This window comes from Canis lupus, chromosome 14, assembly GCF_011100685.1.
Source record: "Canis lupus familiaris isolate Mischka breed German Shepherd chromosome 14, alternate assembly UU_Cfam_GSD_1.0, whole genome shotgun sequence".
In the NCBI taxonomy this organism is placed as follows: Eukaryota; Metazoa; Chordata; class Mammalia; order Carnivora; family Canidae; genus Canis; species Canis lupus.
This window is the reverse complement of record NC_049235.1, coordinates 43,221,360-43,235,630: the sequence shown is the minus strand read 5'-3', so window position 1 is coordinate 43,235,630 and position 14,271 is coordinate 43,221,360. Positions and strand designations below refer to the sequence as shown.

The 14,271-nt window shown below is 36.9% G+C and overlaps 1 long non-coding RNA gene across 13 annotated transcripts in view; it reads right to left on the bottom strand.

Moving 5' to 3' along the window:
• Positions 1–3,462, bottom strand: part of LOC111098815 — a 38,434-nt gene extending 34,972 nt beyond the window's left edge. For 10 of the 13 annotated variants that reach the window (XR_005369655.1, XR_005369657.1, XR_005369658.1 and 7 more), the window contains exon 1: positions 814–971. This is a non-coding gene — a long non-coding RNA (uncharacterized LOC111098815). Of the gene's footprint in view, positions 1–813 lie in introns of all 13 variants that reach the window. The other 3 variants (XR_005369653.1, XR_005369656.1, XR_005369651.1) reach the window with 2 other exon arrangements.
• Between the last annotated feature and the right edge of the window lie 10,809 nt (positions 3,463–14,271).

Below are 14,271 nucleotides of genomic sequence, written 5' to 3'. Positions count from 1 at the left end.
ATTTCTATTTGTGGACAGTATGATTGTATATACAGAAAACTGCAAAGAATCTACAAAAAAGCTACTATGGTGAGTTTAAGATCAGAGGATACAAAGTCAGTGTACAAAAATAGTTTTTACATAATAGCAGTAAGAACTTTTAGAACATTATCATTTTTAGTAACACTAAAAATATGAAATATGTAGGTATAAACCTATCAAATTATATGCAAAATCTATATACTGAAAATTATAAATTACTGAAGAGATCTTAAAAAACTCAACTAAATGGAGAGATACTGTGTTCAGTTGCTAGAAAAGTCAATACTATTAGACTGTAACAACTGACCTATAGATTCAATTCAATCCCAATGAAAATTCTAAGGGTTTTTGTAGTTATTGACAGGCTGATTCTAAAATTTATATGGAATAGCAAAGGAACTAGGAAAACTAAAATATTTTTTGGGGGAGAAAAGAGCTTGGAGGACTCACACTACCTAATCTCAAGTGTTACTACAAAGCAGTAATCAGCGTAGTGTTAGGGAAGAGCAGAAACAGAAGCAGAATAGATAATCCAGAAATAAACCCATGTATGAATAATGGATTTTTGATAAAGTATAGAGGTAACTGGAGAAAGAACAGTCTTTATAGCCAAGCAGAGTTAGAAAAATTGGACATATGTAGGTTAAAAAAAAGAAAAAAAAAGGACCTCAACTCATACTTGGCATGTTAAAAAAGTGAACTGGAGATAGGTCACAGACTAAACGTAACACCTAATTCTTCTAGAACACCGGTCAGCAAACTAAGGCTCATGGGCCAAATCTGACCTGTTACCTGTTGTTGTAGATAAAGTTTTACTGGGATCCCTGGGTGGCACAGTGGTTTAGCGCCTGCCTTTGGCCCAGGGCGCGATCCTGGAGACCCGGGATCGAATCCCACGTCGGGCTCCCGGTGCATGGAGCCTGCTTCTCCCTCTGCCTATGTCTCTGCCTCTCTCTCTCTCTCTGTGTGTGACTATCAATAAATAAATAAAAAATTTAAAAAAAAAGTTTTACTGAAACACCATTCATATATGTACTGTTTATGGCTGCTTTCATGCTACAACAGACTATAGCCTCCCAAGCCTAAAATAATTACTATCTAGCTCTTTACAGGAAAAGTTTGCTTACATCTGTTCTAGAAGAAATAGAAGAAAATTCTTTATTACTTTGAGTTAGTCAAGGATTTCTTAGATTCAGCACCAAAAGCATGATCTGTAAAAGGAAAAAAAACAAAAACAAAAACAAAAAAACAGACAAAACTGGACTGCCACCAAAATTTAAAACTTCTGCTCTTTGAAAGGTATTTAAAAAATAAAAAGGCCACAGACCAGAAGAAAATATAAGTGATTTGTATTCAGAATATATAAAGAATTCCCAAAATTCAATAACTAAAACAAATCAGTTTTTAAAAACTGTATGAGTTTAAAACTTTGCCTTTAAATAAGACAGACATCAAATAAGAATGAAAAAATATTCAATGTCATTTGTTATTAGGGAAATAGAAATAAAAACCAATGAGATAAATCATACACCCAGTAACAACAAAAATAAACAACAAAAAAAGCAAACCAAAACCGTTAACAACCACCACCACCAACCCCCCTACAATACTGAGTTCCACTGAGGCTGTGAACCACCTGGAATTCCCATATATTGTGGTGGGAATGCAAAATGGTACTGCTGCTTCGAAAAAAACTGGTTGTTTCTTATAACCAACCCAGCAATCCCATTCCTAGAAATGCACCCAAGAGAAATGAAATCTGTTCACACACAGTATCTTCAGGTGAATGTTAACAACAGTTTTATTTGTCATCAGTAAAAATTGGAAACAACCCAAATCTCCTTCAACTAGTAAATGAACAAAACATGGTACATTCACAATGGATTACTACTCAGCAATTAAAAGGATCAAACTACTGATAATATACAACAACGTGGATGAATCTCAAGTGATTAAGTGAATAGAGCAGGCTCAAAATCTACATATGTGATTTCATTTACAGGCCATCGTTTAAAACACAAAACTGTAGGGAAGAAAACAGACCAGTAGTTGCCAGGGGCTTAAGCTGGGGATGGGGAACCTTCTGGGCGTAATGGAATGGATTTCTATCTTGTGTTGATGGGTATGTGAGCACATATATTTATCAAACTTCATACAACTGCACAACTAAAAAAAGGTGATTTTTACTTTATGTAAATTGTATCTCAATAAACTTAAAACATGATAATTGTATAGTAACTGGTCTAAGTAATCTCTGATTTTTGCTGATTCTCATTCACATTCAGGTTGTTTGCATAACTTGCAGAAATCTTTATTGCTTGCTGCACATTAACCTTGAAAAAAGCATTAAAGGCTTGGGATGAGCCTTCATCCACAGATTTTGTTGTGCTTCTGTTAAGTTCAGATTCTGAGAATCTAGGCCCATCCAACTATGCATACTTAAGGAGCAAATCTTCAGGGAAGCAAATCTGCACAAACCTCCCAGGTACATTACCCTTTTCTATTTCTTTTCCTCACCTGCTTCAAGAGCACCGACACAACCCTCTTTACAGCTCACAACTCCTGCAGCTTTCTTGTTCCAACATTCCATTTCCTTCCTTGATTATAGACTTTCATCCCAAAACTGACCTGAGAGTTCCTGTTTTTTTCATTTCTTCATTTTTAAGAATCTAATATTTTATTATTATTTTTGGTAGTCAGCCATCACCAGAATTGAAGTCCAAAATGCTTTTATTATTTAAGTAAGTGATGTATATGGTAAAAATTCAAATCTTACAGAAGAGTACAAGGAAAAGGAAGCCCCATCCACCCAACTCCAGTCTGACCCAAACCTACTCCTTAGAAGACCTAACACTCAATGGTCTCATTTTAGTTCTTCTGACGGTCGTAACTTCCATTTCTCCAACAAACATCCTTCTATCTCTCTGCTTCTTGGTTCATAAACTCGTGTCAAAAGATAACATTCTCACACTAGATGTGTCTCCTTGTCACACTTCCAGTATGTTACTCTGATCATTTAGCTTATTGAGAGCCTACTATATGCCAGGTAGTGTGCTAGACCCCATGGATGCAATGGTGAACAAAACTAATAGACATTGCAGTACTCATATTCTGGAAGGAGAAAGAGTGACAATAAAACATAAAATTTGTAATATAGGTATTCTAGAAAAAGAATAATGCAGGGTAAGGAAAACAGGGAATGTGGGGATGAAGGCAGATCAGTGAGCTTTGCCTTTATAACCTCTACAAACTCCTGCTGGTATACTTTCAAATCCTGATATTCATATTTGTAATTTCAAGTTCAGTTACCTACTGCTGATTTGCTCTGGGCAAGTTATTTAACCTTCTCAAGTTTCCTCATCTGTGACAATAAGGATGAAACTCCCCCACCCCTTTTAAAAAATATTTATGTATTTATGAGAGACAGAGAGAGAGAGAGAGACGCAGAGACACAGGCAGAGGGAGAAGCAGGCTCCATGCAGGAAGCCCGATGCGGGACTCGATCCTGGGACTCCAGGGTCACGCCCTAGGCCAAAGGCAGGCGCTAAACTGCCGAGCCACCCAAGGATCCCCTGAAAACCCTTTTCTGATAAGAGTTGTTGTAAGGATTAAATGAGATAATTGCGCTGAGCACAATGGCTGGCACTCAGTGAATGCTCCAAAACAAGCTACCACTTTTATGAGCATAATGGCATAACACAAAACCCTGAAAAAGAAAAGGCTGATGTGAATAGCTTAACCCAATAGTTATATTTTTATCATTAGGTATAGTGAACCTATGGCCCCAGTATTAGCTGACTGCACAGTTTCATTTTATATTGAATTATATTCCTCTATTGTTTTAATTTCTAATTTCAGAGATACTGGTGGATAATTTTCTTTCACACATCATCTCAACAAAAGTCAACACATCAAAAAATTACAATGATATACTTTAAAACACTGTCACTGACTTAAATATTTATTGAATGGCTACTATGCACCAGAATCAGTCCTAGGTTCTGGGGATATAGCAATGAACAAAACAGAAAAGATCCCCACTTTCATGAATCTACATTCTGGTGGGAGAGATAATAAGCAAACATGATGAGGTCAGAGTGCTAAGTGCTATGAGGAAAATCAAATAGGGAAGAGGATACTGAACAGTGAGTGTGGTCTTCATTAGACAGAGTGATCCAACAGTGCACTTTATACAGGCAGGGTAGTCAGAGACAGCCTATCTGAGGAAGTGACATTTATGCAGAGATTGGAATATTGAGAAAAAGCATAAATATTACATATGAAAACCGTATCTCACTATTAATCGTTATTCCAGCATTGGCACAATGGGACTTTAAAAGCTTAAGTAGGTGATTTTCCAAAAAAATAAAGCAAAATCTACCTACTAAGACACATTACTCAAATATATTGTGCCAAACAAAAAGTTCTATAATTTTTAAAAGTTGTTATAATGGATTATATATTTAAATGTATTAAAAATAAATTATATATATAAAAGTACCAGGAAAAAATACAAGCCAATATTTATGTAAACTTCCAAGATGGATAAAATCCTTTTCAATATGACCACAAGAGTAAAAAATATAAAGGCAAAAATTGATAAATATGATTATCTTTATAAAAAGGTAAAAATGTTGAGTAGAAAAAACAAAATAAGAAAACACGGGAAAAGAACACTATCATAAGTGAGACTCAAAGTGAAACGACAAATTGAAAAACAGGTTTGTATATTAAAAATAATCTTAACATTTAAAAATATCTTAAGTCATTAAAGGGGGAAAAAACAGGCAATTTGCAAGGAAATACAAATGGCCAGGACACTATTGGAAAGATGTTCAAGTACAGTCAAAATTAAAGAAATGTAATGAAAACTGATTTTGCGCTTATTAGAATAGCAAAGATGGGAAAATAGTGAGAAAATTCAGAAAACTGAATTTTCTCAAAGTACAGAGAAACTTGAACTCCTATGACCTGAGTGTAACATAGAAATAGCTTGAACTTTCAACAGTAACACTGTAAATGAAATTATAAATATTTCAGTAGTACTATGTATGATGTTATCATCAAAATTAGGAGTAGAGATTTGTATTTAACAACAAAAATATTTAGAGGACATGCTGTTGAGTGCATAGGCTGGAAGAAAATGTTTGGTGTGATACTCTGCATGTAAAATTATGTTTACATAAATGGATAAGCAAAAGTATAGTCACCAAATACTAATGGTGATTATATATAATGGGATTTGAGGTAATATTATATTATTTTTCCTTTGTGTAAGCACTTACATATTTACTTTTGGAAGTGTCCCAAAGAAGGATTTTTAGAAATCTATATACTAACTTCGCAGCTAACAATTCAATTCAAATACTTAACAGCAACCATCAACATGGTTTAAGTTTTCACTCTGCTACACAAGGGATAGGGCAGTAGAGTATTTGTAAAGATATTGTAATAAAGTCAAGATTATGGTCAACTCTAATAAAGGAAAAATGCCCAGTTGAGAACTTTCTCATCATTTGTATGACACTAACATTTACTTTATGCAAAAATGTAAAGCTCACCTAGTATTTTACAAACTGGCATTCCCTAATTGTTAGTTCAACTGACATGAAAAACTTGCGATTCTAAGCCAAAACACTTCCCCATTCCAAAGGACAAATATTTAGTTATCAAGATGATAGTTTGGTAGTGGCCTATGGATACAGATCCGTGAATAAAACTAAGAGTTATGAAATAGATCTGTACATTTATATATAGTCAGTTGATTTTCAACAAAGGAGGCAAGATACTTCAATGGGGGAAAGAAGTCTTTTCAACAAATGGTGCTGGAACAATCCACATGTAAAAGAATGAAGTTGGACCCCTACACCTTATATGCTACACAAAAATTAATTCCAAATGGATCAAAGACCTAACGTTAAGGGCTAAAATGATAAAACTGAGAAGAAAACATAAGGTGTCAATCTTCATAACTTTAGATACAGCAATGGGTTTCTTAGACGACACCTAAAGCACAAGCAACCAAAGAAAAAGTCTAGATAAATTGGACTTCATCGAAATGAAAACTTTTGTGCTGCAAAGGTCACTATCAAAAAAGTTGAAAAGACAGTGCACAGAACCATGAGAAAATATTTACAAATCGTATTATCTGACAAAAGTTTGGAGTCCAGAACATATTAAATAATTCCTAAGGCGTGCCTTGGTGGCTCAGTTGGTTGAACACTTGATCTTGGTTTTGGCTCAGGTCATGATCTCAGGGTCCTGAGATCAAGTGCCCTGCATCAGGTTCCATCCTCAGCAGGGAATTTGCTTTTCCCTCTCCTGACTCATGTATGTGCATGCTTCCTCTCTCTCCAGAATAAATAAATCTTTAAAAGAATTCTTAAAACTCAATAATAAAACAATAATTTTAAAGTAGGGAAAGAATTTGAACAGACATTTCTCCAAGGATACACAAATGGCCAATGAGCACAAGAAAAGATGCTGAATATAATTAATCACAGATATGCTAATCAAAGCCACAATGAGATACTACTTCATAGCCACTAGGATAGCTAAGTTAAAAAAGATGGACAATACCAAGTGTCGGTGAGGATGTGGAGAAATTAAAACCTTTACACAATGGTGGTGAGAATGTAAAATGGTACAGCCGCTTTGGAAAAAGTTCAGCAGTTTTCACAAAGTTGCCATACATATGACCCAGCAATTCTACTACTAGGTACATACCCAAAGTATTTGAAGACGTATGTTCACAAAAAAAGACTTATGCACAAATAAATACTCAAAAGCATTACTAGCCAAACAACCCAAATGTCCATTAACAAAATGCGATGTAGCCATACAATGGAATAGTATTCAGCTATTTTAAAAAATGAAGTACTGATACGTAGTACAGCATACATGAACCTTGAGAATATTGCACTAAGTGAAAGAAACCGGACACAAAAGGATATGTATTGTATGATTCCTTTTAATGAAATGTCCAGAAGAGGCAGATCCAAAGAGAGACAAAATAGGTTAGTGATTACCAAGAGCAGGGGGGAAGGGAGAATGGAGCATGACTACCGATGAGTATGGTGTTTCTTTTTGTAGTGATATAAATGTTCTATAATTAGATAGTGATGACTGCATAGCTTTATGAACATTCTGGAAACACTGAATTGTGCACTTCAAAATGGTGGATTTCATGGCATGTGAATTGTCTCAATTAAAAATTTTTTAAAGAAGAATGATGGCAAACCTACCTGTTGCCTGAAGCTACGTAATGTAGAAGACAATGGGGCAGTTTCTTTAAGTACTTAAAATAAGAACAAAAAAGGGATGATCTAGAAAGTCTAGGCCCAGAAAAATTTCTTTCAAAACTGAAAGCAATGATTTCAAAACTTACTACCAATCTACAATAATCAGAACAGTGTAATATTGGCATAAGTACAGACATACAGATAGGTTAATGAAACAAAAACAAGCCCAGAAATAAACCTACACATATAAAGCTATTTGATTTTCAACATAGATATCTAGTTAGTTCAATAGGGAAAAGACAGTTGCGTCAACAAATGATCTGGAACAAACTGGAAAGTCATATGGATAAACACGAACCCTAATACTTACCTTCATACAACATACAAACACTAACTGGAGCTGTATCACAGGTCTAAATATAAGGGTGAGAGAGAAAATCTCTGTGACTTTGTATTTGGCAAGAATTTCTCAGGACTAAAAAAGCATGAACAGGAAAAGAAAAATAATAGTACATGAGACTTTATCAAAATGTAAAACTTTTGTTCTTTCAAAGACACTACTGAGAAAATGAAAAGGCAATCCACAGACTGAAAATATTTGCAAATCATGTATGTGACAAAATAATTGTATGGAGAACATACAAAGAACTCTTACAACTTACAAATAGGATGATGCATAACCCAATTTAAAAATGAAGAACTCGGGATCCCTGGGTGGCTCAGCGGTTTAGCGCCTGCCTTTGGCCCAGGGCGTGATCCTGGAGTCCCGGGATCAAGTTCCACGTCGGGCTCCCTGCATGGAGCCTGCTTCTCCTTCTGCCTGTGTCTCTGCCTCTTTCTGTGTGTCTCTCATGAATAAATAAATAACATCTTTAAAAAAAAAAAAAAATGAAGAACTCCACGGGACTTCAGGAATAACTGGGTAAGGAGTATGGCACATTTCCTGCCTCTTAAAAAGTAATGTAAAAAACTGACAAAACTGTTCAATCATTTTAGAACTTTGGGAAATGACCCAAAGGCATGCAGCAAATTGAGAAATACTTACCCAAGAAAACCTACTAAACCTTAGTAAACACTGTGGGAATCTGGCATTTTAGCCCAGGGCAGTCTCCCCATCCTTCTGGCTCCACATATTATCCCCCTGTACCTCCCAAGTTCTATGGTACTGTAGTTCTATTAGTGTGTGTGGGTATATGTGGGGGGAAGGGGAGGGGAGCTGTGAGGACCTGCTGCGTCCTTGCTGGAGGGGGCTCCTTGCTTGAGCAAAACGTGGGAAAAAATTCATGATCAGGGGTATTATTAGAAACCTCAATCTTGCTGGTAACCAACAGATGATCATCAGAATAACAGAAATTGAACAAGATGATCTGGGGAGGAGAGAACAGTGGGTGAGCCCCCAACCCCCAACATATCACAGGATGGGATGGCATGTCCAGATGCATACACCTAACCTAGCAATTCTACTTCTAGGTACTTACTCAAGACAAATGAAAAACTTATGTCCACACAAGGACTTGAAGGTGAATGTTCATAGCAGTATTCATAGTAGCCAAAAAAAGTGAAAACAATCCAAATTTCATCAACTGGTAAATGAACAAATGTGGTATATCCATATAACAGAAAACCATTCAGCAAAAATAAGAATTATGAACACATGTTAAACTTGTGTGAACTCAGAACACTTTAAGTGATTGGATTTAATGGTATGTAAATCATGCCTCCACAAAACTGTTAACAGTAATGGTATAAGATTTCAACAGACCTTCAACCAAAAGAAATATAGGAATGACAAATGTTACAATATTACTATCATTAGTGGTTAGGTAAATTCAAACTAAGTCATGAGATACCACTACATACCCACTAGAATGGCCAAAATTCAAAATATTGACAACAGCAAGTACTGACTGACAGTAATGTGGGAAAACCCTCACAGAGCACTGGTAGGAGTGTAAAATGGTAGAGCCAATTTGGAAAACAAGTTGGCAGTATCTCAGAAAGTGACACAAATATTTACCGTATGACTCCATTATTCCACTCCTAGATATTTATTCAAGAGAAATGAAATCACATGTTCACATAAAGATTTATATATCAATGTACACTGCCACTTTATTCATAATAGCCCAAACTAGAAAGAGCCCAAGTGTCCACCAATAGGAGAATGGATAACAAACTAGTAGATTCATATAATGGAATACTACTCAGTAATTAAAAAAAAGAGAACTAGTTCAAGCGGTAACACTGATGCCTCTCACAGATACGCTAAGCAAAACAAGCCTTAGACATACTTAATGTTTTCAGCTAATCTACAGTAACACAAGCAGATCAATGACTGATGGGGGGATGAGGATGGACAGGTGGGAAAAGGGTGTAAAGGGGCTTGGTACCTTTTGAGGGGTGATGGAAATGTTCTCTATCTTGGTCTTGGTGATTGTTACCCAGGTGTCTTGGTCTTGGTGATTGTTACCCAGGTGTATATATGTGCCCAAACTCATCAGACTGTATGCTTACAATGAAAGTTTTTGTTGTATGTACATTATAACTTACTGACGTGGCCTTTAAAAAGCTGTGACAAAAAAATCTGGTTAGAAACATAATCACTACTCTTACTAAGGAAACAGTCCTCTAAAAAGTGGAAAATGAGCTAACAAATCTGGTGTCTCTCCTGCAATCCTAGTAGTGTTTGTAGTACTTTCAATTGTTTTCACCTGTTTTAGCAGCACTGACACATACCAGGGTCTGGCACCAGCATGAAACTGTTAACAAATGCACAAATAAAGTATTTTCCAACGACTTTAATGATCTTATGCCTTGAAAGATCTGACACAAACAAATGCTTATTCAAGAACTAGGTTTCACACACCATGTTATTTATGTATTTGCTATGCCATGCCTGATTACCAGCTTTTGCTAAAAATACTGAACCGTAAGCTCCATAAGGGCAGAAAACTTTCCTTTTTCCACATCAGCGTACATGCAGTGTCTCACATCTATCAAATGTTCAAAAAATATGTGCTAAATGAATGAACCAACACTTCAGTTCACCCTGCATTCCAGTTCAAGTAACTCCCACACATTCATCTTTAGGCTGAGAAGACTTCAAGATTTCCAACATAGCTCTACGAATGAAAATCACGCTACAGCTACTCACATACTCACAAACAGTTACCTACAGTGGCTTTCTAGTGATTGCTGTGATGTAGCAATGCTATTTCTGAATTATTAACTGCTGCCATTTTTCATGCCTTTTGTTCCTAGTTGCTTATGGCAACTCACTCAGTGACTCACTGGCAGCTGCTGCTTCAGTGGGGAGACACAATGAGCATAAAACAAACTTTTTTTTTAAGTCAAAGGAAGAAACATAACTCGAAAGCTAAAAGGCTAACAGCCATGGGCTGGAGGCAGAAAGGGCTTTTAGGAACCTACAAACTTGGTGTGCAAAGTGAAAAAAAAAAAAAAAAATTCAAGGACCTCAGCCTGGCTGAATCAGGCAGTTTTATTCTATGAACCATAGAGCTGGGAAGAATGGGTAATGATAAAGGAATAGTTTTCTCATTCAAAAAGAGCCAAAAGTTTGAGGAAAGAGAATTGCAGGAAATGTAGCTAGATCTTAGCTGTAGAGGTCTGTGACATGCTTGGCACTCTCCTCCCCAAGGGCTGACACTCCATTTGGAGTATGTGTGAGAAACTCCTAGATATAGTTGTATATAGGCTGTACAACAGGATCACACCATTTAAAAAGAAAAAACAATGGTCTCCCCTTCCTATGTCCCAAGTTGATCTAACTTTCAGCCAAGTGTTAATAAGCATTATTGCTTACAGGGATCTCAAAGTTGAAGAGAGCAATATATCTATCTGTCTTCCCACGTGTAGCCACCCTCGTGGATAAACTCCCTGGCCATTCCACCCAACGACTCCTTTTATCAGGGCGCTCAAGCACAGAATACCCACATAAACCAGGGAGCATCTTACTTCATCACCGGGGGTCTCTCAAAGCTGGATTAGGAAGTGTCAGTTTTGTGAAAGAGGGTCTGTTTGACAAGCTTAGCATTTTAAGCATGGATGTGGTACAAAGTTAACTACTACTAGAAGGCCTGAAACTCATGCAACTGTCTCCACAAGGCTCTACACAGGGAGCAACTGAGACTAGAGCTATTCATTGGCACTTCCCACAATTCCTGTTGGCCATCACAAACACATCAACTCCTAACTATAACACTGATCAGAGCTTGTGCATCTTTACCAAGATGCTGTAGTCATAACAAAAGCCAGTGACATCTGTGAATGCAAATAAAGAGGATTCCTTAAATCATCAACCTTTTCAAGGTATTTGTAGCCTTGCTGAAAAAATTAGAAAAATCTGACTCAGTTTAGTGACAACAGGACTAGATCTGCTCATGCATGGTACCTAATTAACTTTCAGAGATTAAGGTCTTTACCAAATTAGAATTATAAAACCTTCAAAAATATTTAGCTGATGACAGATTAGCGTGGAAAACCAACCTCCCAGACTCATGTAGACCTATCAGCCACTGGTTGCAAATGGCTCTTGAGTACTTAAAATATAGACTATTTCCAAATATAGATGTGCTATAAAATATGTATCAGATTTCAAAGACTGAACAAAGATCTAAAAATATCTCACTGGCAATTTTTGTAACGATTACATGTTAAAATGACAATAGTTTGGATATTTAAACACCCGAGGAAGGTCTTTATTAGCCTTTGCAATGTTTGAACTCCAACAATGGATGAACTGTTTGCTGTTTGACTTCCTTGATGGATATCCTCTGACTATTTGGATAATGAATATCCTTAACATTTACAGATTTAATAACACTTCAATTATAAATGAGCTACTTTAAAAGGTTCATGGCATACAGTTCTTTGATATTTTTCTGAAACGCAAATCTGCATGGCTAGCAGCATAGTTTGTTTTCAGTTACCCAGCTACTAAGTTATCAAGCCAATCAGAAGGGATTTAAGTCTTAAACTGACTTTGTTGGAAAGTTATTTTTTGATCAGGTACTTTTTAACTCTCATAAAATAATGAACACTGAATTCATAAGTTCATAGAAAAGAACAAGAATAAGGCACTATAAGGCAAAATTTAACAACGGTCTGATAATCACAGCATCATTAAGTATTTTCATTTTATGTGAGAAGTCAAATCTTAAATCATGCAATGATATTTATGAATATAAGATTTTTTTTCTTACATTATAGGACAATTCTCTCTAAGGTATTAAGTTTCTATTATTCTCACAGGCCTTGCTTTGTAGGAATTCCTGGTCTAGGAAGTTCCAAGTTACCAACCCATGCATCTTTGAACCAATTTGGAGAAACCTGTGAAAGTTTAGTGTCCCTAGAGATGTGTTGTATTAGATTAGGGAATCTGTGAGAATGGACTCCTTGACCTAATATAATACAAGGATTTCCTAAGATATCTGCTGCTTCTCCAGGGACTAAATATAAAGTTATCAGTCCCCTTTTTCTGTCCTTCGCTAAACAAAGATAATCATGAAGTACCCATTGGCAACCCACAGACTTCCAGGAACTAATAAACCTCTTCTGGCCCTCCTCTTGCTTAGCCTAATCTATCTACTGCAAGTAGCATCCATCTTTCCTGTATAACAACTTCTACAAATACTCTACTTCCAACAGGAACTTTCTTCTGTTGTGAGTGGCTGAGAAGACTGGCATAATGGAAAGGATCTGGGACAAAAGAACCAAAGAGAAAAACTCATTAACGCTTCAGAATGCAACTCAGCATTTCACCATGCCAGCCTGAGAAAACACAGCCCTATTCCAAAAGGCATATGAAATTAAGGGAGAATGTGAGGATGGGCTGTTGGGAGAGGTCCAACTCAACCAACCTAGATGCCATTACACTGGCGCAGTGTACCCTACTTATCACGCACTTACTGATTCTTCTAACAGTGTTGGCAACATTTGTGTCTCAATAACTTCTGAACCTAATAGCCACACACACACACACACCCACTCTCTCTCTCTCTTTCTCACAACTTGCCAACTATTCCTGTCTGGTTTCTCTCTCAAAGCTCTGCTTCCCATTTCAGATCCGATTTCTTGGTAGTGTTATCTCTGGTTCTCCAGGAGATACTTCTGACATGATCAGCTTTCCCCAAGTAGAGATGCCCTGTCCTTAAGATTCAACTCTTCCCAACATGGAGAAAGTACAGATGGAGCTGTCCTGGTCTTGCCCTTTCATCCTGCACATGTAAATGAATACACCAAGATGAGTTCATTTTACTAAGTTTAAGTTCTTCCTCTTTCCTTTCCCTATTGTCATTCCTTTAGTTTTCCCTCTCCTTATCTTACCTGAACTGCTATAAATTTTCTAACAAAGTCTCTCTGCCTCTAGTTTCGTTCCTCTCTAATCTGATGAGTAGATCTGATGGTCCTTTTCCCTGCTTAAGACCTTTCAATTGTAGTCTGGCACATGCATCCCTTCGTGCTCTGCCATCTGCTTACCTCTCTAGACCTAGCAACTCTCCAAGAATGTCCTGCTTGTCTGAACTATGCTCTCTGCTTGGGAATACCCTTCCCAAGCTTCCCACTGCACATGTCCTTTTATCCATATCCCCTGGAGCTATGTATGATCTATTTGTTCTTCAAGACTTTAATCATTCTCTTGCCTAGTTTAATGACCGTCCTCACTACCTCCACTATACCTTGTGTATATGTCTGTAACAGCAATCTTTATTATATGCTCACTTATTTGCTTCTCCCACTAAAGATTAAGGTCTTAGAGGTTAGTTGGAGTGCCTAGGGAGCTCAGTTGGTTAAGTGTCTGCCGTTGGCTCAGGTCATGATCCGGGGGTCCTGGGATCGAGCTCCACATCAGGCTCCCTGCTTAGTGGGCTGCCTGTTTTTCCCTCTCCCCTTGCTGCTCCCCCTGCTTGTTCTCTCTCTCTCAAATAAACAAATAAAATATTTAAAAAAAAAAAGGACTGAGAGATTAGTTATCTTGCAATTCTGTAAT